The sequence below is a fragment of the Lissotriton vulgaris genome, chromosome 2_1 (assembly GCF_964263255.1).
Source record: "Lissotriton vulgaris chromosome 2_1, aLisVul1.2, whole genome shotgun sequence".
Classification (NCBI taxonomy): domain Eukaryota; kingdom Metazoa; phylum Chordata; class Amphibia; order Caudata; family Salamandridae; genus Lissotriton; species Lissotriton vulgaris.
In genome coordinates, this window is record NC_141687.1 from 1,277,518,032 (window position 1) to 1,277,542,385 (window position 24,354).

The window sequence follows — 24,354 nt, forward strand, 5'->3', positions numbered from 1 at the left end:
GGGTATATGTTTTGGGGTACTGAGGTATATGTTTTGGGGTGTTTGGGTATTTTAAGGGTTCAGATATAGTTTTGGGTTATGGGGTACAGGGGTAGTTTTAGGGATAGGTATGGGTTTTGGGGTACAGGGGTATTTTTAGGGTTCAGGGCTAGGTTTGGGTTTTGGGGTATAGGGGTATTTTTAGGGTTCAGGGATAGGTTTGGGTTTTGGGGTACAGGGGTATTTTAGGGGTTCAGGGCTAGGTTTGGGTTTTGGGGTACATGGGTATTTTTAGGGTTCAGGGCTAGGTTTGGGTTTTGGGGTACAGGGGTATTTTTAGGGTTCAGGGCTAGGTTTGGGTTTTGGGGTACAGGGGTATTTTTAGGGTTCAGGGCTAGGTTTGGGTTTTGGGGTACAGGGGTATTTTAGGGTTCAGGGCTAGGTTTGGGTTTTGGGGTACAGGGGTATTTTAGGGTTCAGGGGTATTTTAGGGTTCAGGGCTAGGTTTGGGTTTTGGGGTAGAGGGTTATTTTTAGGATTCAGGGCTAGTTTTGGGGTACAGGGGTATTTTTAGGGTTCAGGGGTAGGGTTGGGTTTTGGGGTACAGGGGTATTAAGGGTTCAGGGCTAGGGTTGGGTTTTTGGGTACAGGGGTATTTTAGGGTTCAGGGCTAGGTTTGGGTTTTGGGGTACAGGGGTATTTTAGGGTTCAGGGCTAGGTTTGGGGTACAGTGGAATTTTTAGGGTTCAGGGGTAGGTTTGGGTTTTGGGGTACAGGGGTATTTTTAGGGTTCCGGGGTAGGTTTGGGTTTTGGGGTACAGGGGTATTTTTAGGGTTTAGGGATAGGTTTGGGTTTTGGGGTACATGGTATATTTATAGGGTTAAGATGGGTTAGTGTTTAAGGGTGTTGGGGTATTTTAAGGAGTAAGGGTGGGTCATGATAATGGGGTGCAGGGGTATTTAAAGGGAGCAGGGTGGGATTAGCACACAATATGAGACATGGTATGAAGGGCGGAACGTACCACACGCCCCCAGCGTGTGTCACGCCCCCAGCACACACCCACAGCACAACGCAGACACGCCCACAAGGGACTACTTTGCTGGCACGGTTCTTTTACCTTTTAAATGTATATGGCGGGCGTCTGCATAGCCTATGTCCTTCTGCTGCAACTGCCCTTTCCAACGCTGTATTGGGTGTTGTTATTGGTGCTGTGGTTCCTGAGATTACCCGCCTCAAAGGTTTGGGCTCTCTCTTTATTATATTAGTATAGAAGATATGTATGTATGGAACCTAAAAACAGAAGAAATAGGTAAGCAGGAAAAGTAGGAAAATAAGAATTATTGGAACACCTCACCACTGCCTGTTCATCCCGCTCCACTTCGTCAAAGGGGAGTCCAGTTCTTCGGCCAAGCTAGGAGACAATAGTGACACTGTATGCCCCACCGCCACAGCTGCACGCCTGCCCTGTGATGGACTTCCACCGGCCAAGTCCCAGACATCTCCTTTAGTACAAGTGGAGACGTAAGACAAAGCTCCAAGTGAGCCTCGCCCCTTCGTTCTCATGAGATCCCGCACCAGCCTGCTCCAAGCCCACAGCATAGGTTGATCAGGCCTTTGCTATGGCTTCGAAATAGAGCATGTACATTCCTCTGATAAGAACCAGTTCTCTCTGGTCAGTAAAGTGTGAAAAACAAGAGGAAAGCAAAACATGCCCTCTTCATCTCTGCAGCTTCGTGCAGGCACAGAAAATGGCTTCAGTCATGTAAATAGAGTTAGTTAAGCCATGCACACAGAAAGGCCCAAAGCAAGATGGAATTGAAAAGCAAGATGACATGAGAGCATGTCAAAGGCAATAGTCAGCACTTCCATAAAGCAAGGTAAAGTCAGAAAACAGAATGACATTAGACCAAGTCAAAGCCAATAGGTCAAAGTCATAATTCACCTAACCCAAATAACATTATACACGTAATCCCGCAGTATCCAACATTGAGCACATGTGTGCACCACCCCCCACAACACTGCACCTCGACATCCCACGCCTTCTATTCTTGGCAAGACTATTCTACTGAAAGACAGCAAGATTACAGGACAGAAGAGAAGCATGTATATGCAAGACCATCCTACATTAAGGCTAGGGTAACATAACACACTAAAGTCAGTACAAAATGGTAGTGGTTGAGGGTCATCATAGAGTGTCAGACGACAAAAGTGGCTCATTCACTACAGAGAAGACACCAGATTCCTTGCAGGGATGGACCAAGGTCGTTGACTCCAGCTAACTTCAAGGTTCAGGGCAGCTCTCTCCAGGGCCAGTGGTGCAGGCCCCTTTATGCCCCCTCAGGAGCATATGAGGGAAAGGACCTGGACTCCACTTCCACCCAGGGGGGCTTCAAGAGGTTATGAGGGTCTGGGACCAGTGGCAGCCGGCTGGGATCAGGGGTTGGGAGGCGGTGGAAGAGTGGTGAGGGGGTTAAAATAAGAACCAAACTTAACTGATTACCGGGTCTCTCCTATGCCATCCTCCATGGTCTTTCCAGCCGGAACAGGGAAGCAGGATGAACCCGGCTCCCAAGCACCCATGTGCCAATCGCAACACTGCAATACAGCGTTGTGATTTGTCTGTGCGATGTGGATCGGTGCTCAGGCAGGGAATGGGGACCTGGACATGTTCTCCAAACAGGCTGTAATGCAACCTGCATGGAGGACATCCATGGCCAGGTTGGTAGTCCAAACCACTCCTCCCCTGCTCTTTAAGCAGAGCAACCCCACCCACCCACAAAGCTGCAGCAGCAGCAACATATAGAATGATAATGAGTTATCATTTTATGTCCTCTTTATTTCACTGCTGCATTAGAGGAGCAATGCTCCTCTGCCTCAGCAGAGGAGCTGCCACTGAGTGCGGAAAGAAAGGTGTCCTGCTGGCTGAAGTGGGGCTGTAAAAGATATTCCCAGCAGCAGGAGAGGAACACCAGGATCCAGAAGGAGGAGAAGGCTGGTGCTGGGAGCCATATAATATAGCTCTCCACAAAATGTGCTCGTTTAGAGGCCAGGTGTCCTGGCCACCAGGAGCATAATGAGCCACAAATGAAGGAAATCATCCCAACAGGCCCAGTGATATGCCACTTTAAAGATCTGCCTTTTTTTTAAAAAAGAACTGAGAAAATTAGCATGTGGCGCTCCGTCGATTGCTTTGAAAATCTCCCTCGAGGTGGGCCAGGACCCAGGCAGGTCAGTGCAGCATTATTTCTATTCCAGGGGTGAGGGATGTGCTTGGGGGGCTGCCTGCAACAAATTCTCTTATGGCCATGGAGACCTGATCCCCAGGTCCGGACACAATTCATGGAGTCTCTGGGAACTCCATCCTCCTGGGACACAAAGAACAATGGTGGCCAGCATTGGTGCGTTGCCACCATTGTTCATTTGTCTCCCAGTGAGGCCAAAACTCTGAAAGCAAGGTAGGCTGCCTCCTCCATCCCCACGTGTCTTTCTGGGAGTGAGGGCCCTCAGGTGCAGCATCTGGTGATGAAAGTGCACAAGTTCCTTGCCTTCCACTGGAGAAAGAGAGAGCGTGGGGAGGGGCAAAAGAGCCAGGTCAGAAGTGCTAAATTGGGCTTCACGCATTGGCCTTAACAAAATTAGGACCAGGCAGACTGCCAGTGAGTGCTCTGGGTGGGACCAGGGCACACGTCTACAAACGTTTTTTGTTTTTTGTTTTTTTAAAGCAAAAGTCACTTGGTATGAGGCTGCAGGCAGGAAAAAGAGGGGAGGAAATCCGCTCATAATATATTCAAGAATGTGGGGATGAGTGTCCCATAATGCTCAGTGAGGGGTCTGAAAATGTGCCTTTTTTTCTCTAGGGCCCCATGGAAGGACAAAATTTACAAGCACTTGTAGAACTCTACGTTTTTCTCTGTCTCTGGAGTGTGGGTACTCTCTGTGGTTGGTCCTATGATTGTATTTTATGGGCTGTTGATAGTGATGTAAGTCTTGAATTCACATGCTTTATTGACAACCTGGATAGTGAACAATGAATATTCACCACTATAATAATTGTTTATGACTGTTAATATTGTTTATATTGATTTAAATGATGGTGTCAAGTTTAAACATGATTTGGGGCTAATTTTATTAATGTGGTGACCACACGGCAAAGCCTTATTTACAATCACACCTCTTTATATTGTGATGTTGCATCTTATATTGGTGGGGGTTGTAGGGAAGTGCCCATTTTTTACATGGTCTCCCACAGTTATTGCCTGGTATTTGATGCAATTTTGACAAAGTGCACTGGGTTCCTGCTATCCAGGTCCCCAGTGCCAGATCTTTCCCTAAAACTGTACAATTGTTCCCCCAATTGCCACACCTTTAGCATCCCTGTAAGTCCCTAGAAATTGGTACAGTGAGTACCCACTGCATGGGTACTAAAAAGGGTCCCGAAGGGCTGTAGTATTTATTGTGCCACCCTAAGGGACCTTCAACTAACGCATGCAGACTGCCATTGCAGGCTGCAAGCCTTGGTGCAGATAAAAGTGAAAACACGACATGGCAGGCATCCCTGTGTGCCAGGCCTACAGCCACTGCATGCATTATAGGCAACCCACCCGTACAGCAGGCCTTGCAGCCCCAAGACAGGGTGCCCTATACTACACGTATGGACATATCTGCATGAGCAGATATGCCCCCTTTTATGTCTAAACCAATTCTTAGATGTCACAAGTGCACAGGGAAGCCATTTGTATTACATGTTCTGGACACTTGTAAAAAAGAATTTCCCAGCTACATGATCGCATCACTTTGGTGTCAAACACCTTGTGTTAATAAACCCACCCTGATTACAATAGTGGATGAATTGATAGATGCACCTTAGAGGTGCCGCCTGAAAACCTACCAGCCGTTTACTGTGCTGGCTGACTGGTGTAGACCAGCCTGCTACCATAGACAGGTTTCTGATCACCTGCAGGTGAGAACCTACACTCTTTGAGGGCAGGAACCATGCCTGCCGTGGCTGGAGGTTGTCACCTCCTCCAAGAAGGATGGCTCAGTAATCGGCATATCAAGGCAGGAGGCTTCAAAGGCCTCTGCTGCCTTTGATATGTAATTCGACTTCCCTAGACGGGGGAAATGCTAACCCTCTACCCTGGGCCCTTCTGGGCCCTTTTGGCCCCAGCACAGGTGAAAAATTCGATTTACAGGAAGATGTGATGCACTACCAGGCCAGTCACACCCCAATGTGAGCTGCCGGATATGCCCCCCTTGAGGAAAATTCCCCTATCTTTATGAGAGCAGAATTAGGAGCTCTGGGACAGGGTTATTCCCACTTCCCACGGAACATGGTGATATAGGGACTGTAGTGACTCTAAGGGTAAGTAGCCTATTGGCTACCACTCTTCTCTCCCCTTAACACTCCTAAATTTAATATTTAGGGAAGCCTCTAGCACCAGGAAAGCAGATTCTACCGACCTGAAGAGAAGGACACTGAAGAGCCGTGAAAAGCAAGAACTGAGGAGCAGCAACTTACTTGGTGCCAACCCTGCTGGCCTGCCTACTATCCCTGACAATGACACTAAAGACTACTGGTCTGGAAGGACTGCTGGCACTTCAAAAAAGCCATCAGGACCCTGTGAAGTAGCAGAGCTGCTCCTCTGCACCCTGCAGGCATTCAAGAAGAACCATGAGGACACTGTGTCTCTAAAAACCTGACACCCGAAAGCACCAATGCATCAGTGCCCCCTAGCCCGAGTCAAAGTGGGCCAACGTGTGCAGCGACGTCCTGTGATCCTCCAAAGTCAGACACAACCTTGGGTCTGCCCAGACAAGACTTTGTCGCCGCCTGCAGCCTCTTTGTGCAGGCCCCCTCTACCGCCAGTGTCTCCGGTATTGAAAACCCAACTCCTCAAGACACCAATGCACCCGAGCCCTACAGACCGCAGAGAAGTGGACTGAAGGTGTCCCTTCATTCGCAACCTTTGTACGACCTGAGCCCCTCTGTTAGTTTAGCCTGACTGGCCCTCCAGTCCCTACATGCAGCCTCTGTCCCATGACCGTTTCCCTTTGAAATCAATGGGGCACCCAACGCCAAAAAGCACCTCTTTCCCTACATGCCCGAAAGCCTTCTGAGGTGCCCTGTTGGTGCTGCCTTGGATCTTGCCCTGTACTTACTATATCTCTAGAAGATTGTTCTTGTAAGTCGCTGCTAAGTACCTGTATGCAGTATGTCCCCCCCCCCCCATCGGATAACATTACCGCATTTAAGACAATACAAATATGCTTACCTGATGTCTTCAGATGTGTCATTCTCTTTATACTGTATTTTAGCCCCAAAACACCCACGTATAAAGGTTGTACTGCCCAATATCCCTCTAGGGTTATCCAATGCAGCCCAGCTTCATACCAAACAGATGAAACAAAGTAATTTAATAAGTGATGCACTAGGGCAAACCGGAATCTGGCCACAGTGCTGATTCAACTTCTAATACTCTTATCTTTCAATTCAGAAGACAATATGATGCTGCCTCATTGTGCACATTTTCTTATTCGTTAACACACACAAACCCCAACTAATACCACTTAAGTAATCTTACAATCAAGATAAATTATCCTATTAATATGTAGGTCCCTCTGATCTCCTCATGCTAGTCTATGAATGTACAGGTGGAGGCAAGAGTGTACAGGACTGATGCATACTTCTCAATTATTTCTGAAGATTAGGGATCTCTGGAGAAAACCAGTGACGTTCCACCACTAAAGTTACTTTAGCTTTAACATGTTCTTCTAGAGCACACATGGCCTACATGGCCATGCAGGCCATTCCGAGTCTTTTTATTCTCTCTAAGTGTATGTTCCTGCCTTCCCACTCCTAGGTTGTTTCAAAAGTGCTAATTTGAGTTTAGGAAGAGCTACATCCTCACCCTAATAGCAGTGGGTGCATGTGGCTTCACCGTCTACTTTTTTTGATGCTTTGTGTAACAATTATGTAGACCAATTTTCTTTACTGCCTGGCCGCATCATTGCCGTTAAAGTGTTGTACTTCCTGGCATTGGGTTGATGCCAGATGCAGTGAATGGCAATACTTTTCAGACTGGCTCAGTCTCCACCATATCTGCACATTCAATAGAGATAAAACCAGAGTCACAGCCAGCTCCCAAACTGGGCTCAACAGTTTTCCACCTAGTGGACGGCCTGTTGGTGTTAACCTGACCGTGGACATGGCGGATAACAAGCTCTGGTCCCACACAGGCTAGAGGAGCCCAGTGTTCGTCACTTTGCGTAACATTATCAGGTGGCCGCTACTACATCGATGCTACTGCTGCTGAATCTAACTACATAGAATTTTTGAATTCCATTAGGACGGTTGCACTTTATCTTTGTAAGCTCAAGAAGGTTATCGACATTCAATATTAGTTATTACAGATTCTCCAAAACATACACGACCGTCCTAACGCTATTCTCTACGTGATCCTGTACCATTAGGATTTGTCTTACTGTGACTGCTCTGTCTACCATACCTGAAACAGATCTGGTCCGATACAGTTCTAACAAGTACAAACTTGGCTACATATATAGAAGTCTCCTCCCAATTTTTCAGAAAGCGTGGTGGAACCTCAAAACGCTTACACTGTGTTCTTTTAGCCTTGAAAAAGTCGTCTCTGACGAAACACGTGTCGGCTGTGAGTCTATGTATATCTACGTGCCAACCTGTGATGAGTCAACTTTGATGAAGATTTGAAAATAAAGACTTCATTTTTTGGATTATATTCGAGTTGTGCCTTATATGATGCCATACATGTTTGGTTTATTTTAACCATTGTGGTAGCAAACTATTTTTGGCTGGGCCCTGTCTAACAAACTTTTTATGACTATTTGTATGTGGGTTTTCTCACAGACAATATAACACTGTGGATGGCACGGTGTTCGACATTGAGCACGCTGGAGAATATCCTTTTATTTAGATACTGGTTACTTGATGCAAACGTTTACAGAGGTGCTGGCTAGGATATACCACTGCCATCTTGTTCTTAGTATGGGTGGCAATCGGGTCAAGGTGAAGGTACAACTACTTCGGTACATCTGGTAATCAAGGCTTTTTTGTTCATACTGTGGTAACACTGTTATCTGTCAGCATTCCAAGTTATATCCTAATGTGATCCCATTCCTGCCACCATAGAAATAACTGGAATACTAACCCAGAAGAAGTTGATACTGTGTCGTTTTCACAAGTTAGAAAGCAAAACGCCCGAATTGCAGTTGGACAACAAGTGAACTACATTAAATCTTTATGCTGTTTTCAGGTGCCGCATTACCATCCTACACTGAGTTCCATACATTTAAAGCAATACAACTACAGCAACAGAACTCCATTATGCTAGATGTAACATGTATGCTCAAAAGGACCTTCACATGCCTAGGATTTTTTTCGTACACAACGTACTCATTCGCTCTATTCAATTGACTGCATTTTTCTATTAGGAGTGCCTAAGCAGCACTGAGCAGGCCTATGTACAGGCAGAAAAGCGAAACCTGTGAGTTATGTGGGCCTGTGAACACTTCCATGTCTTCGTTATTGGAACTCAAAATACCATGAGAACATGAACTGTCACATGAATACAAGGTACACTCTACTGTACCTGACAGGAGCTGGTTGGGGGTAACGAGGTGGCACCATTGAGAAAAATTGTTTAAATGATTAAATAAAAGTGTATACTTTAGGAGTGCAGGTTATAATGACTCTATTTATTCGTTATCGGAAAGCCAGCTACTAATATTAGAGATGATCGGCTTTGCTCACCATCTTTGGCAATTCAAGGGCAAAATGGTTCCCTGAATAATGAGGTCTCCACTTACAGCACTACAAATTGAAAATAGCATGGGTTTGATCATTCCCAGGCCTGTGCACTGACTTTGTCTCCAGGTTTCCCATTGCTTCCTGTGAATTAAAGGCAACGCTTGCTGAAGAGTATCCTTAATACATCATTAAGCAAACTTAGTAAACTTGCCTGCGTGTGTGTGGAACAAGACAGGACCCCACTCGAAATGCAGTATCTGATCTCTTGCTCCCCAAAGGTTGAAAGACTTCGGAACACGGTAGCAAGATGCACAGGGACAGCCACATGAAAGACCATTGTGACATGTACAGGGCTCATACTTAGGGGAGTTTAAGTCATTCCTTGTGCTCTGCAAAATCAAGTGGTGGGTCAGGCTTATTTGGCCCAGAATCCACAAGTTACTTTGTCAAAATGTCGGGTTCCTTTGCCCTTTACTCCTATTTAGAAGATGGTGGGAGAGTGCCATGTTTGTCAGCTCTGGGGAAAGCTAATACTTCGAAAAACAGCAGATGTTGGAACTTCCAAAACACATCTGGGATGAAGGAGCAATTGTATTCTTTGGGTCTGTTGCCATGGACAGCATCTGCTTGTACTAAATGACTGTTCTTGTTTTCAAGGAGTTACCACTGTCCCCAATGCTACAGTCAACGTGGTTATAACTGCTCTTAAAGTCTTTTCCACATTTGGCACATTTTTAGTGATGAAACTGGACAATGGATACCTGTTTAATGGGAGTTAATTCAGTGATTTCGTAACGTGTCTAAGTTTTGAATACTGGAAGATAATGCCTTTGTAACCCTAATCAAACAGTATAGTTGAGACACATATCTATGGTAACGGACGCATTACAAATTGCCATGGCCACTCAATCACCCATATCTGAAATTGTTTGCGAAACTCTTTGGTTCGAGACACTCCATACAGCGCCAATGGTGTTTCACCTGTTGAATATGTTTTAGAAGAAAATCAAGACTACTATCCTATGCCTTTACATAAAGCCTGTTGCTAAAAGAACAGATGATGGACAGAATGCTGAACAAATCAACAGTTTTCTCACAGTCACCGATCCGGGTTAAATCCAAAGTTTTTTTTGCTCGCCACTCCGTTCCAGTTTGGACACAGCCATATGGAAATCAATCATGACTCTGCTCCCCATGGGGACAGTCCACCCAAACTGCCAGGCCAGGTCCTCTCTGGACCAGAAACTAGCATCCTGGGACCGGTTTCGGGGTATCACCCCTCATCAGCCAGGCTAGCTTGAATCTGGTGGCCTAGTGAGCATGAGACACACGTCTGGGCATACCCTTCCCTCTTAGGGTAACAATTACAAAAAGAACATATGATGGACTGAATGCTGAACACACCAAACATTCACCCACAGTCACAGATCTGGGTTAAATCTTTTGTTTTTTTTTGCTCGCCACGCCATTCCAGTTTGGACCCAGCCATATTCAAATCTGTCTTGACCCTCTCCCCACGGGAAACAAGCATCCTGGTAGCGGTTTTGGGTTGTCATCCTTCATCAGCCAGGCTAGATTGAATTTGGTGACATAGCGAGCACGGGACCTATATCTGGGTATTCCCTTCCCACTTAGGGAGACCATGACCAGGAGTGGGCGCTGAGGGCAAGTTTTGAAAAAATGAAAATATTCTCGAAATTAAGCTGTTCCTCTACTTTTAAAAAGAGTGGCATTTCTCCTTTTAGATTTATCAACTGTCAAAGCAAAGGTTCTTTGAAGCATATGCTTTTCACTCGACTAAAAGAGTCCTAGATTGTGCTTCAGTTTGTTACTTCTACATGTAATACAAAGGCTGGTAAATGAGCAGTTTTATTTACTTTTTTGACCAATTGTAAATGGTGGATAGTCGCGGTAAGGGATGCTCATTTCCTGCTCCTTTTTCACTGGGAAGCAGGGCCGGACTGGGAACCAAAAGCTGCCCTTGCAATTTTGTCAGACTGGACCCCACCCACCGCAGGGCAGAGAGGGTGTTTCGAGCATGAAGCACTACTGCTTAACAAAACCTGCCAGTACTGCTGCTTATGTGACTGGGGGCCTATATTCAGCATCGCTGCCACACCAGTCCCAAGTAAACAAAAGTCCCCTACTGCTCTAAAACTGTCCCCCGCCCTTCCAGCCTCCCGGGCAAATGCCCGCTACAGCCAGTCCGGCCTTGCCATGAATTGTTTTTCTTGTAAAAGAATACAGCTGAAAAGTTAGTGATTTTGCCTTTTAAAAATAAGTCAATAAAAGCGCAGTATCGGTCAGAGCCTGGTCTTTCTTTCACCTTTAATCTGCATCGGCCAGAGATAAGAAGGTGCCCATTTCAAACTGATGTTAGTGGGTTCCACGATATACCACACACTACACATATGGATAATCCCACCAAAAAACATATTGCATTGATTTTGCTCATCGTTTTATTTTGAACGAATGGGGTTTGATAGTGCCACATTTTACCATTTCCTTTCACTCCTTATTTTACTGGTCATTTGATGCTTGTTTTTAATAGATGCATTATTCTCCTTTATTTCCTGTTTCTCTTCTAACCTGGGCGATTTTCTTTCACTCGGTCTTCATCAATATTCTGCTAATTTTATCTATTCGCCCTTTTTCTTACTGTGTATCTCTGACTTTTCTGTTACAATCGCTCAGCCATTTTAACGTATATCTAAGTCACTTTAGCTGTATATTTTACAATTCCCTCGCCCTACACTCTCCCTTTCACTATGTACTTGTTACATTTTTCTGACACTAACTCTGTAACACTGTCTTTCCTCCAGTAACTTCTTATCAGCCTCCCTTGGGTCTCAGGTGCAGACTGTGTATCTGGTGCCATGGGATGGCACTTATTGAAGAGCAATGCTACATTTTGCATCTCATCTGTTTTCTGATCTCACACAGTGCAAACCTTTAGGTGAACACTCAGGGAAAAATAATTCTGAATGTCTCTACATGTAGCAATGTTGAAGAATCACAGCCACACCTAACCAAATACTACTCCTTCATGCTGACAACATGGTCAATTCAGTTAATGCTCACTGTAGATATTTTGTGACTTTCTGGTCGTGAACCCTGCAAAGCCAACTTGCCCTTTCGAGGTTAGCGAATTGTGTGCCATGAAATAATAGTAACACAGGTTGTTTACAACACTTACAAATAAGTATGAAGAGCTGTTTAAAAACAGTGTTATTATTCATATCTAATGCTCAAAAAACCTGAATGTATTTGTTTGCATACCTGTACATCCTCACTCTTGGTGTTAACTCTCAAATATTTCCTGTGGCTCATTGACACTTTTTTTTTACAGAGATCAAGCATAGTTCTCGGTCTAGAAAAAAAATCCTGTGCTTAGGTTTTGCCTTCAGACAGTTTTGAGCTGTCGTTGAAATTACCCTTGTGTACAGTAACAATACTTAAAGTGGGACAGATTTAATACTAAAGTGGGCTTTGGGTCAGCCCTTGCTTATATTTGGTTGGCTTTCTTCATTTCATTTGCTTTTTTTTAATGGCTTTTCTTCTCCCTGTATTTGCTCATCCTCGATTATAGTTTCTATACTATTCTTTTGTTTGGATGATTTGTATCCTTCCAAGGCTGGTCTCTGAGAACTAATTTCTTCTTTTGTTTTCAGCACTTCATAAGCGTGAGTGTGTATCTGCTTTCTCTACTGTGTGCTGCTTGCTTTTCTCGTTGCTGCACCTGCGCTGTCCATGTTGCCTCCCCACCTTGGCTGTCCTTCTCGTCACACTTGGCTTTTTTTCCCTACTTCTCCCCCTCCTTACTTCTTTCCCCAATTTTTCAGATGCTCCTTGTCCCCACCCTGCTCCCCGTTACTCCTGGTGGTTGGTGGCCTTGACTTGCTCATTTAAAAAAAAATGATTTATTGCCCCAAGATGGATATCCCACCATCTTGGAATTTTAAACTTAAAAAATGGCTGCTGCAGTGTCATGATTCATATGTGCTTGCATATGTGTGGTTAAGCACACATGGGTGGTGATGCATGTATTGTTCATCATGCTGGCTCTGCTTCTTGGTTTTTTTTTTGCCACTTATGCTCCACGTCTGCAACAAGTGTTTCAAAGGTGAGACCTATTGGCTTTGCCAATGCTTGTTACAGTAATCGTGAATAATAAAATAATATTCACCATTAGTATATAGAAAAAAAAAGGAAGATACCTGCCTAATTGGAAAACAATCTTGCTGTGAGAGGAGGGGGATTGAGGTCTTGAAGGGGCGGGGCCTTGTGCTGAAATGTACCTACGAATGCAAAAAAAACAATTGATGGACAAAATGCAAAACAATGTCTTACATTCACCCCAGTAAAGAGATCTTGGCCTAAATCCATCTTCTTTTTTGCTCTCCATGCCATTCCAGTTTGAACCCAGCCATATGCAAATTAGCCTGACCCAGTGCCCAATGGGAACAGTCCAGCCCACACTGCCAGGCAGGTCTTCCCTGGACTGGAAACAAGCATCTTGGGACCGGTTTCGGGGTTTCACCCCTCATCATCCAGGATAGCTAGACTCCAGTAGCATGGAGAGCACGGGACCCACGTCTGGGCATACCCGTTCCACTCAGGGTGACAAATGCAAAAAGAACAATTGATGGACAGAATGCCGAAAAAGGTCTTCTATTCACCCCACTACGAGGCACTTTTGAACCCCCCCCCTCCCCCAAGCCTCTAAAAAAGAAAAAAGCTTGCTGAGACTGGTGCCTATGTTCTTTGGTGTTTTCACACCCCTTAATGGGCGTCCACAGTCCAAAGCCTTGGAAAACGAGATAGAAAACCACTATTTACAGTGGTTTTTATCTGGTTTTCACTGCCACTGTGTGATATTTGCTCTTCACCGGGAGACCATGTGATGGGAGCCGATATAGATTGTCATGCAGTGGCACCATGGGAGCTGGTAGGTATGGAGGAAAATAAGGAATCCAGAGCCACTGCTGTGTTCTTGGCACTGATTTTGCCTCCTCTCAGGACAGGGGTCTTAAAGGCAGTGCAAGAGTCCCAACTGCGAACCCTGACGACCCCTAAATGACGTCCATGCTCGTAGCTCATTCTTTATTATGGCTCTTCTCATTCTCCTCAGCCAGTACTTCACCTATCCCCTCTAGTGTCTCCAGTAGTCCTCGCTGGAACGGCAGGCCTCCCGAGAGCCCATTATGGACTAATTAAGCATGTACTAAATATATGTTGTTTGCGGGGCCTGCGCTAGGCATGGGCAGCTCCCCAGGGTCCCACTCTCAGCACATGAACAAAGGGTCCCACACCAGTGTGTCACAGCCAGGCCAGGGCACACTGGCCTTCACCTGACCATCTAATTTGAGAAAAAGGTAGCCTCTTGCAATTGCGCCCAGGCGAAGGGCCCCTCCCCTGGCCCTCACAACCATGGTATAGTAAGGCTAGACCTAGCAGGGGGGGGGGGGGGGGGGGCTCCTGTTGGCTCAGTTACAAGGCGACACCTTTTGCAGGTTTATCCAGCAATCAGGCCTCCTGCCCTGCGGCCCATTCAGAGGCACCATAGGACACCCTTTGTCCTGCAACAATTTTTAACCTTTCTTTTGAAAAGCAACTCTCACGCATTCAGCTCCAAGTGGTGCTTGGAGGTGGATGAGAGGGAGGGGCGGCAACCCAGGAGGGGTCTGTACAAAAAACACTTCTGGACCAGGGCAATCTACTGAGATGCAAACAGCCCTGAATGTGTAAGGTCATATGCAAATTAAGAAGGGTCTCGCGCATTACGTTTCTGCCCAGGGCCCCCAAAATCCGAGAACCGGCCCTGGTTGTGGGGACGGAGGAGTGGCACCCTGATTTGCACCTGACCCGCTCATCAGTACCTGAGCGCCTCCCCCAGGCTCCCTCGGGATGGAACAGGCTGGCGGCTGAAGGAAGGGCGCTAGAGAGGCCAGTGGCTCGCGCCGGAGAGCGGCTGCAGCCAGGGCCGGCTCTAGGCTCATGGTGGCCCTGGGCAGGGAGCGTAGGTAGGGGGCCCGGAAGAGGGGGTCCGGGCGGGGCGGAGTGCGCAGGCCAGTAAAGATGGGAGGGGGTCAGGGAGTTTAGAAGTGGAACAGAGCCGGAGGCCGCCAAATCCCTGCCAGGGGCCACCACGCAAATATGTATCCATCCTCAGAGGATTAATATATTAAGGATATATATTGGCGTGGAGGCCCCTGGGGTTTGGTGGCCCTGTCCAGGTGCACAGCTTGCACATGCCTAGAGCCGGCCCTGCTGCAGCAATGCCTGCCACGTGACGTTACACCTGGACCGAATGATAAAAATACTCTGCCTTCTATTGTTCCATGCTAATGTCCGTGCTGTAGGTACTTCACCAGAAAACAAACGACACGCTTTATAAAGTCGTCCTGCTATTCTGAATGCGTTTCCTGTGTACGAATCTCCTCCGGTATCACCTCTTATTCCTCGACCTGTCAAGACACCGGCGCTTCTTGACTCCATTTTGTGTCGATGCCCCTTGAATGCATCTTGTAAAATAAATAGGTTTAAGGTTAATTATTTTAAAATTGCATTGTGGTTGTGTTAGGAAAGCAAGATGAAAGGATAGTCTGAGAATAGACCTACAGATTACAGGCGTTTCCTGCAGGGACACAATTGGGTCTTTGGGTCCCCGAGGACGGCGTGAGATAAACAAAGACCTGATGGTTTACCTCTTGCTTTCGATGTGCCTGGCTACGGCCGTGAGCGATGTTAGTAACATGTGTATAGATTTCCTTTTTATTTTTTTGATCTGGCAAACTAAATGAAGGAAAACTGACGTTCGTTGCAAAAGCCATCCACGTGCTGCTAATACATGCCTCTTTGTGTGTATGCACGGAGACAGCTGAACGCGTCTGCCCTTGTGCTGTCGTTTTACCATAAGCATCGCTGGCATAACATCACGGATCTCGGAGATTTCACAGCAATTTGGAGTAACCTGTTTTTAATATAAAAATAGTTGTATTTTCAGTGCAAACTGCCTCGACAAAATCATGAGGCGAGTTTACCAAAACCCCAGCCATCTACGGGTTACTGAGACAGCAATTCCCAATAGGCATCAGTGGTTTTAAGGGGTGTATTTCTACGATGTGATTGCAATAAGTGGATCAGTGGTACAATGTGGGGAGCCAAACTACTCTTTTTTTTTTCCCCCCTGTACGGTGCATTTTTTAATTTATTCATCTATATATGTGAGAGGAGGAGCCTTTCAAAAAAAATTCTTCACATAGCTGCAAATAATGGAAAGTTTTGGGTCGTTACAAAACCTATACAGCTTGGTCATAGGTGATGGTTTGGTGAGCAATTGATGGTTTGGTGAGCAACCATAAATACTAAGAGTCATCTGGATAGCGCAGGAGCACCTTTCAAAAAGCGGATGACCCTGTGATGGTCTGGGGGTTTGAAGTATTCAACACCAGGCCAATTGGGTCCCTTATTCCTTTCATGAGGGAACTGGATCACAGCCAGGCATATCCTTCAGCCCTTACTTACCCGAGTCCACAGGGTATGTGGTCACCATCTGGGGTCCAAGTTGATTCAGAGATTCCCTGCTTCATAGGAACATTTTAAGGGGCATATTCACCATGAACATGGTGATAACATAGAACCTCATTTCAGTACCGCTGCACCTTCGTTTTCAGGCCTTATTTATCTGGTGTAGGTTGCTTGCTCTCAGTTGGACCCTTACACTCTGTCCCAGTAGTGTCTTCTAGGTGTCCAAAATAGAAGGGGGTAGCTCTGGTTGTTTTTTTTTAAAAAAAGGCAAACCTTTTAATTGGCCTTTGTAAGTTGCCCCCAATGTAAGACCCAGTTGAGCCAGAAAACAGTGTTCTGTTCTATGCACTGATATGTTGAACCCTCAGCAGCTAGCATACATTCGCTGTTACCATTTACTAGGCGTGGTGGTCTCCATCGCCAATCTTTGTAAATCTTGATGGAGCAGAAAAGCTGCTGTTTGCCTGCTTAATCAATCTCAAAGTGTATGAAGGAACAAAAGCATGTCAGTCGGGTTTCCCCTTTCGTAAAAGGTTTGTTGAATGTCTTAGAACCCTCCACATTCACAGTCTGCTGAGTTGGACTCTGTGTTTAAGAATGTATTTCACGAAAATTCCTTTATTTTTGGGTGGCTGGTGAGAAGTAAGATATTTTGTTAAATGGTCTTCTACCAATCGCTCTTATCTTTTTTTCCTCCACCTGTCAGGGCCATAAATGCTACCCTAACTGATGCTTTTAATGCATCCCCATTGTGTGCCAGGCTGTATCACCCGTGATATTGACAAATAAATCTCTTATACTTTCTGCTGCTTCTCTCCCATGTGTAGAGTCTCTAAAGAGGTCTGCTCTCAATCTCTGTAGTGATGGGGCCTGTCACCTCTCTAATCCCACCACTCTGTTATCGTGTGACGTATGCATCGTCTAAGGTAGAAATGTCTGATATCATGTGTGCAGAGTCCCCAAATATTGCTTATTCATGAACGGATAGTCTATTTGTGTATAGAATCAGCAAACATGATAGTACAAAGAAGCATTTCTCCTCTCTGGGTGCAGAAAAAGCCAAGTGTTCATAAGCTCCAGTTCCTTAATAGACTCTTCACCTTCTTACCCACTGTTAGAGGGGATTGTCCTGAGTTGTGATTATCCCACCTTGGCTTGAGGTTGCATCCCACCACGACCTCTCGGAGAAGTTTGGAAAGAGGTCCGAAAGGACATTGAAAAAACAATATAGCACTGCGTTTGGGTCGTAGAGGTTACGCATTATTCTCCTGGCTCCTGCTGTGAGTGGACCAAGAGGAACCTCCTTTCCAGATCCTTAATTTATTTTTTTTAACCTTTGCGATATCGTCTGAAAGTAGTGTGTAAGCAGGTACTTTGCCGGAAATGTAGGGGTAAGACTTATGACTCATTTGGAATATGTTTTTCTTACCCAAATGCATCTCTTGTAAAAAATCTAGAGATGTTCTACTCTCTTGTGGGTCCACATTCTGTGCTGTGTATTGGGCGAGTTTAGGCTATTCACATTGAGGGACATTATTTGGGAATATTCCTTCTCCTACCTACCTTCTCTTAGCAATTATAGAGCAAGAGTCCCCCTCCTACAAAACCTGCACTAAACCATATAAGCATTGCAACGAGGCCAAATAGTAATCACCCTTGAGGTGTCCTAGAGGAGTGGTATTTGCATCCAACCATGTTACCCGTTATCTTTTACCTTCTGGAATCAGTTTGTGGTAGGCTGCCACTGAAGCTTGCTGCACGGACATACTCAAAAGCATATTTTCATTAAACTGAAACCAATCTGTCTTCAAGTGGTGGTATTCCCTCTCCACACTACATTTCTATTTAGGTATTGATCAGGATTAGTCTCTTAACACAGTTCCTGATCTATCTATCTATCTATCTATCTATCTATCCATCCATCCATCCATGCCCAGGCATGTCCCTACTAGTTAATTCCATTCCCTTTCCCCCTCTAGCCACATGTCTCTCCATTTCCTCCATTTTCCTTGTGCAGTATGTTCCCTCTTGCACCCAGTCCCTCTGCCTTTACCAGTCTTTTTTCAATCCTCTTTCCTCAAAAATTCAAGTTATCCCACGTCAGCAGTGAATTTATGTTTTGGATGCAAAACTTCAAATGCCAAAATCCAAGGACAAAAACTGTAGTGTTTTAAGCTTCTTGCACCAGATTTGACAAAACGTTTGATCCCTGCCTCTCTTCTTTCTAACCTTCAGTACATCCTCTGGATTCCTTTATCCCACTTTGTCTCTAGCCTTCTTTCTCTACTTCCCTCTGCCTCTTCCAGTCACTTACTTACCCTTGTCTCTAATCTTCCGCCTCTTTTCTATTGGATCTCTCACTTCAGTGGTTTAAAATGGCCACATGAGGTGTCAGCAGCTAATATATTCCTATTTTCTTTACATTCCATTACTTGTAGTTTTTGGTTTACAAATGAAAAAGGAATGCAACATATACCAGAAGGCAAAGTAAAACTAGGTGAATTACTTGCAATTGTCACTTGAGAGATCTTAAACTCTCTTCCCCTCAGCTGTCTGCAACTTCCTTTTGGTTCTTTCTTTGGATCCCTTTTCAACTTGCCGCCTCTTCATCCTCTTTTTGCTATGTATGCATTTCCTTCTCAAGGCAACTGCAGTATTCCTCTATCACTCCCACAGTCTACTTCCCCCGCTACTTACCTTCTTCCGTGCCTTTGTCTCTCTCACTGTAATTCTCTTCCTACCTCAGATGATCCAACTGCCGGACACCAGGGATCAATTGCAGCAAAAAAACAAATTTTCCTGCTGCTTTAGAATGCTAGAAACTAAACTGCACAGCGAACTGTGGATATCTGGTCTTCCCTGTATAAATCGCCTTGATTCATAAATTCTTATGGGTTATGTTTTGAGCTTGATTTCATAAAATACATAATATAGCATAACAAATGAGCTCTCTCTGTGTCAGGCAGCTTGTCATGGATAGCAAACACTGTGCTTTGTAGCTTGTAAGGCTGAGATTGGTAATAACAGCTCGTTCACAACACCATTCACTGCCCTGAGGTCTCGTTGCAAGGCCTAACCAGCTCCCAGCCACTCCGAATACTTAGTTATCAGGGCATTTGGAGAGGAGTACTCTATTGTTTTTGTTTAGTTTTATATAGTGTGAAATCGACCAGAAGGTATTGGAGTGCTTTACATGCGAACCAGTTACATTACTCACCCAAGGAATGGGTTACGGGATCTTGACCAGTAAATCCAGGCCAGCGTGACAGCATGACAAACACCAGCATACAAAACTAATCTTCTTCAACGTGAGACCAGGTGTCTTTCATGACGCCTGTTGCATGCACTGTGGTTTGACCCCCTGCCAATCTCCTTCCCTCTTTGCCAACTTGTCACAGGCTGGCGTGGGATAAGCAGGTCCCACTGCTTTTAAGCAGTGTGAAGAAATACAAAATAAAACGATAATAATTTGTTGTTATTTTCATTTTATTATTTCCAGCTGCTTTGCAGGCGGGCGGGGCTGCTCTGCTCTCAGGGACGGGGAGGAGGGGTTTGCCTACTCCAAGTGAGCATGAATACTTAGCTGGACCGAGAGGGCCATCCAAGCATTCATGCACCCTTTGCATGTTTTCTACACAGGCTGCATTACATTCTGCATGGAGAACATGCCCAGGCCCCCAGTCCCTGGCTGAGTGCCGAACCATGGCACTCAGACCAATCGCAATGCTACATTGCAGCAATTTGATTGATCAGGTGAGCCTGGGTAATTACCAATCATAACGCTGCATTGCAGCGTTATGATTGGTCAGGGGAGCCAGGGTGTACTTCCTGGTTGCTGTTTGGCAGGAGTCCCACGGGAGAGAGACTGAGCAGAGACGTGGAACGAAGCAACAAGGTAAGTGGTAATATTGTTCATTTTTCACATTTCCCCTTCCTCCTCCAGCCCCAATCCCCAGATCCATACCAGCCGCCATTCGATCCCACTCCAGCCTTTGACGATTTAGGAGGCGCACCCTTGCAGGGCAACATACAGCACAGGGCGTAAACCTCAGCGAGGGTGCTCCACGTCACGGATCATTTTGTTGATTGAACAAAACAGAAAGCTGAAAATATGGGAGGGGCACAGCCCCCACACGCATAAAAAGTAACTACCCATGTGTACTGCCATGTATTGAAGCTCCATGGTTTTACTCTTTGTCAGCCGTAATCTTTGGTCGAAAGTCTCCAGTAATTGTTAACTGTGTTAGTGTTCTTCAGAGCATATTGTTTCTGTACAGTTAACATTTTCTCACATTTATTTCATAAGCGTTCAAGAAAACTGAAAATAAAGTAAACCTGTCTCAAGTTCCAGCAGCTTGCTGACTTACAGCCTTCTTTTATGTGTACAGTCATTCAAGGACTAGGCTTTTATTCTGTGTTTCTTTGCACTTATCCATTCATATTGCACACTTTGGGTGTGGCCTATAATGAAAGATTAGGTCAGCACTCCAGAAGTTGCTGCGTGAGCAATGTCAGGTGGGGTTGTTACTTTGCTGTTTCCTCACCTGCTTACATTATTAGCTGCAATGACTAACCCTTTTCTTGTTGACTTTACAGATATGGTCTTCGATGAGAACTGACCTCCAGACTGTAGTCAAATAATGGAAAGGGGGATCAAGGTTGGTCATTATGAGTAATTGTATGCCATCCTTACCACTCAGCCAGCCAGGCATCTTGGAATTTATATTGTTACATGGGCACTGATGCCCCCAGCTTTGGAAATCTCGCCCAGTTGTGCATGGTACCGAGATAAAGTGACCATTCTAGTCATCGCCGACATCCTGGAAACTGAAGAGGATTCCATGACATTGCTCTTAAATCATGAATGACAAATAAGTTCTCCCTTCCCTCTGGTATACCTGTTACCTAGTATTTTTAAAGCCTCGACCATATTTTAAGATGTTGATTACACTACTGCCAAAACAAGAAAATGTGGATAAAATGTTATGCTTTAATGCAGATAAGAGTGTTGTAATTCTCTTTGAGATGGAAATCCGATATATCAGTGTATCTCAGATGTAATGAGAAATAGTTTTTAAAATTCCGAGTCAGTTGATTGCTTTGATACATGCAATGTTAGGTTGAGTTCTCAATGAAAAAACAAGGCTTTGCTGTTCAGGCTTGAGGCGAGAAAGTGCAAGTCTGAGGAAATAAAAATGGAGGAATAATGGAAGAAATTAAAATCAGGCATAATATAATTCAAAAGGATTATCCAGAGTGTACAGATGTTAATGTAATCCAACAACTGCTAAGCAGATATTTCAAGCACTAATGGATATTTCCACTTGTTGTTTGTCATTTTGATTCACCAGTAAACTCACAAAAGTCTGATTTGGATCATACAGTCTTACCCAAGACTTCTATTTTTAGAATTTAAGTATAATGTTGCACTTTATAAGAAAGATTTGCATTCGCGTAGAGATGTTTACCTTACAGAGAACAAGATATTTTTGGGATGCTTGTAGATGATAATGTGCGTATTGGAGGATCTTTGAAAATAGTTTTTTTTTAAATAGTTGTGTATTTTCTCTTCTCAAATATTTTTTAAACGTTATTCTTTTTCTGAATTTCCTATTGTTTGCCTGTGCTGACAGTTGTCTCACACTCTGGTGATCAGTTGTATTTTCTCCAGGGGAATGTGCCCATTGTGCTTCCTCACCTGACTACAGCAGAGCAAGGACGCAGTGTGACATTGAGATGGGAGTGCGACGAGATTTTATGTTGACACACTAGGTATCAAGGAAATTAAGGGGATTGGAAATTACATGAGTTTGAGAGAACTGAATATTCTCAAAAGGCCTCATCAATTTGTGGCATCTGTGAACATCTACTCGGGTGAGACAATTCAAGATTCTCAGATGGAACTACATCATATTAAAACAAAGAGGCACAAATCCGTATATATTAAACTGCAACTCAGAATCTCGAATGTTACCTTATCAAACTGGAAAAATGAAAAATGCTCAGTATTGAACTCACCTGCTTGTAGTAAAGATTTTCAGATAAAATCGATACGAATGAGACAATTTGAGATGTCAGAGAAGATGCCATCAGACTGGAACAACTGAAGAGCCTCAGCTAAAAAAAACTAAGTGAAGCAGTTGAAAATGATAGAATGCCATGTTCTCAAACTTTGACAAAAAAAGATTCTCAGATAACTTCATCAGACATACGTGTGAAGATTCTCAGATGATCATATCAGACTGAAACCTTTATAGATTTTCACATGAAATCTCAGCAAACTGAAATGGTTTCTCTAAAATGGTCTTATTAGACCGAAACAATTCTCAGATGAACTCATTAAAATGTGACAGTAAAGATTTTTCAATATGATCTGGTCATACTAGAACCTTAAAACAGTCCCAGATACTTTCATCAGAATGAAACAATTGACTTATTTTCATATGGTGGCAATTACAGATTCTTGGATATGACTCTTCATGATGATATTATTAAAGATTCGCATCAGCACTTACCAGAGTGCGACAAGGATTCCCAGGTGCCTTTTCATAATGAAACCATGATTCTCATGCGTGCTCATACTGTCAGATTTGTGTTTTTCGTGAACAGCTGATTGTCTAACAGTTTCATTCAATGTGTTTAAAGGAAAATGTGAGGAGTGGCATCAGAAAACAAGATGTGAAAAGTCTTGGACAATGTGTTTGCTAGAACACTTTCAGTAGGCAAATCTATCTCAACATCTTGAAACTCGAACACTCCCAAAGATGTGTGGTCTGCATGACACGAATCTTTACTTGGTAAGGAAACTCCTCATTTTGAGCTGAACATGTCCAATAAAACCAGCCTGCTCGGTATTTCTACACAATAATAAATAGTATTATGTGCCTAATCTTCAAAGGACTTTAACTCAGACTACATGTTGCCTGATGGTGAAAAGCCACCAACAACCTATAGTAGCCAGAACATAATGCGGAAGATGATTTTCACATTGGAACTTGTGACTTTAACACAAACAGTTATTTCTGAGTCTTGCAAATGGCACAGCAGTCCTGTTGAAAGCACCAAATGTGAACACAGACAAGACGACCAACTGAAATAATCAGTGTCTACCCTTTTTTTTCCTTACTGCCATCTTGCACTTTTAGAAGTGTTCTATATGTGTAGTTAACAGCATATAAACCTGTATCAGTACTTACATATAGCGATTTCCTACAAAAGAGACTGGCATTTTTAGGTGTGGGCAAGGATAAGACTCGAAAAAATGTCACCAAATTACAATGAACCTGCTATGATTTTTACAAGTTTTCAAGTTTTATATGACAATTAAATGTATTTGATGCTAAATCCTTTTAATGAAATGTGCGTTTTGTTTGCTTATAAAGTGAAAACAAGTTTTGCCAGCCTGGAGGAAGATTATTTCCTGTGTTTTAAAGGTTCTCTCTTGCCCTGAAGTTGCATTGTATTGGGGCATTTCCACAGTAATGAGTCACCCCAATAACCCAGTAGGACCAGGAAAAGAAATGATATATAAAAGAAAGGCATGTCCCAAAGGCAAAAGTAGTTCATACATTTATTGTAAATTTAACAAGCAGAGGTAACGGTCACCCACTGGGGATTATTAGTTATCTGCTTGTTAACCAGCAATCAAATGTGAAAATGGTCACTGTTGCAGTATCGCTACAGACTGCTCCAGCTGTCTGCCTGGGGTCAGCATTCAGGGCCCGAGTCAAGGGTAGACGTCATCTACCCACTATTTTCAGAGGGTCGACTCCGTCTACACTGCCAAGAAAGAGGTTGGGACCCCACAAATATGCTGAGCTCGTCCCGGTTAAATTTTCTGACACTGTGACCATTTCAGAAGCGCCTGGACGTTGTCTGCTTTTGTTCCGACCAACGTGCAGGGCCAGGTGATGCATGCTGGGCCCATAACTAAGGCCGAAGTTAATGGGCCATTGGGCCTCTTTTTGTTGAAGTATTAATGCTGAGCGCCTTACATCTAGATGCAATGGAGGGAAAACAATGGCACCCAGCTTATTACTACACAGGTACTTAAGAGAGGCAT

The 24,354-nt window shown here is 44.4% G+C and overlaps 1 protein-coding gene across 1 annotated transcript in view; it reads left to right on the forward strand.

Moving 5' to 3' along the window:
- The window catches only part of MPZL2 (myelin protein zero like 2), a 139,835-nt gene extending 116,199 nt beyond the window's left edge, over window positions 1-23,636 (forward strand). Inside the window, exon 6 of the mRNA XM_086957005.1 lies at window positions 20,889-23,636. The gene's annotated coding sequence lies outside the window, so the exon portion shown is untranslated. The remainder of the gene's footprint in view (window positions 1-20,888) is intronic.
- The last annotated feature ends 718 nt before the right edge of the window (window positions 23,637-24,354 follow it).